We start from the raw sequence: 2657 nt of genomic DNA on the forward strand, positions 1-2657 counted from the left end.
CAGCTACTTTCACACTAAATCGTGTTCCATCTAAATCAGTTCAAAAACACCATATGAGATGTGGACTAGGAAACGTCCCAGTATTTCTTTATGAAAATTTGGGGTTGCGAAGCTTATGTTAAATGTCAGACGTCTACTAAGCTTGAACCCAAATCTGAAAAATGTGTTTTTGTGGGGTATCCAAAGAAACCAATGATATTATTTCTTTAATCCCACTGAGAACAAAATACTTGTTGCTCGGACTGGTGTCTTCCTAGAGAGAAAATTTGTTTCTAGAAAAGGAAGTGGGAAAAAGATTGAACTTGATGAAGTTCAAGAATCGCAAATACCACTGAACCAGAGATAGAACAACAGCAAGTTCCACAAGGGATTGAGGAACAAGTAATTGCTGTAGAAACACAACCACCGCGTAGATCTTTAAGAGAACGCCAAGCACCCGAGAGATATGGATTTCTTATTACAACGTATGGTGACGTTTTACTTATAGATCAAGATGAGCCTAAGACTTATCAAGAAGCGGTGACAAGCCCAGACTCTAAGAAATGGCTTGAAGCCATGAGATCTGAGATGGATTCCATGTATGAAAACCAAGTATGGACTTTGGTTGACCCACCCGAAGGGGTTAAGCCTATAGGGTACATGTGGGTTTTCAAAAGAAAACAAACATGGATGGTAATGTACAAACATACAAGGGGCGATTAGTCACTAAAGGGTTTCGCCAAGTTCATGGTGTTGACTATGATGAAACTTTTTCTCCTGTAGCTATGTTTAAATCCATCAGGATCTTGCTTGCTATAGCTGCATTTCATGACTATGAAATCTGGCAGATGGATGTCAAAACAGCATTCCTTAATGGGAAACTTGAAGAGGATGTGTACATGACACAACTTGAAGGTTTTGACAATCCAAAGGATGCTGGAAAGGTATGTAAGCTACAAAGATCCATTTATGGATTAAAGCAAGCTTCTCGAAGTTGGAATCTTCGTTTTAATGATGCATCAAAGAGTTTGGTTTTATCAAAATGAAGATGAGCCATGTGTTTACAAGAAGTTAGTGGGGCACTATTACATTCTTGGTACTGTATGTGGATGACATACTTATCATAGGAAATGACATACCTACCCTACGTCTTTAGACTTGGTTAGGAAGTTGTTTTTCCATGAAGACTTGGCGAAGCCACTTACATCTTAGGAGTAAGATCTATAGAGATAGATCAAGACGACTATTAGGTCTAAGCCAAAGTACATACATAGATAAAGTACTGAAAAGGTTCAGTATGGAAGAATCTAAGAGAGGATTCCTACCTATGAGACATGGTATTTCACTCTCGAGGAAATGTGTCCTTCAACTCCACAAGAGAGAGACGCATGAGTAAAATTCCATATGCTTCCGCTATTGGATCTATCATGTATGCCATGTTATGTACCCGTCCAGATGTCTCATATGCCTTAAGTATGATGAGCAGATACCAAGTAGATCCCGGTGAATGTCATTGGACCACAGTCAGATTCCTTAGTACTTGAGAAGGACTAAGGATACTTTTCTATTATGGAGGTGAGGAAGGTTAAGTTAAAAGTTACATTGATGCCAGCTTCCAACCGATAAGGACGATTCTCGATCATATAGGTTTGTGTTTTGCCTTAATGGTGGTGCTGTGAGCTGGAAGGTTCAAAGCAAAGTACAGTAGCCGATTCTACACAGAGGCCGAGTATATTGCAGCCAGTGAGGCAGCAAAGAAGCAGTTTGGATCAAAATTTTATTATTGAACTAGGGTTGTCCTGCATATTGGTTGCTATAGAACCTGATGTGATAACAATGGAGCCATTGACAGTAAGAACCTAGATCTACAGCGATCCAAATATACTTAGCGCTATCATCTTATTCGAGGATTATCGATCGAGGGGATGTAGAGATATGCAGGTACTACGATGATAACATTGCTGATCCCTTGACCAAGCCTCTGACACAGCAGAGCATGATCGTCACACTAAGTCACTTGGTATTAGATATATAAGTGATTGGTCTTAGTGCTAGTGGGAGATTGTTAGAGTATGCCCAAGATCAATCATGAGATGGTTGTAATAACATACTTGATTTATCATGTTTATTAATATAAGGCGTTACCATTATTATTTCAGTTTCTTTTCTGTGTGTATAAATAAATTGTTTTCTAATAATGTCCTAAGAATAATATGATTATTCTTAAAGATCCTTAGTCAATATTATTGTTGGATAGGACAACAATAATTCATTAAGACTAACATGTAGTTGATTGATGATAAAGTTATCATTGAATGGAATATCAGAATCGATGCATGAATTATGTGTGTTAGAGACAACATATTGGACTGACCCATTATGAGTATGTTTCTTGGATTATTATGTAATTGTCACGACATTACTCATAGTGATTATATGTATATGTCCTCAGACTTGAGATCTCATAATCCCACATCGTGAGTAGATATTTTTGATCAGTCAACGTACACCGTACTGTTGATGGCTTGTTTTCCTATTAAAGGCCGCTTGGTTTCTTGGGATCTATACAACAGCCTGGATGGTAGAGGGATTATGGTTTTAGTCGTATTGAATAATTAGATTTCCAGCGTCTGCCTTACTATTAATGGTTGGTGAGTTAATATCTTTAGTGCCTTCAC

This window comes from Gossypium hirsutum, chromosome D06, assembly GCF_007990345.1.
Source record: "Gossypium hirsutum isolate 1008001.06 chromosome D06, Gossypium_hirsutum_v2.1, whole genome shotgun sequence".
In the NCBI taxonomy this organism is placed as follows: domain Eukaryota; kingdom Viridiplantae; phylum Streptophyta; class Magnoliopsida; order Malvales; family Malvaceae; genus Gossypium; species Gossypium hirsutum.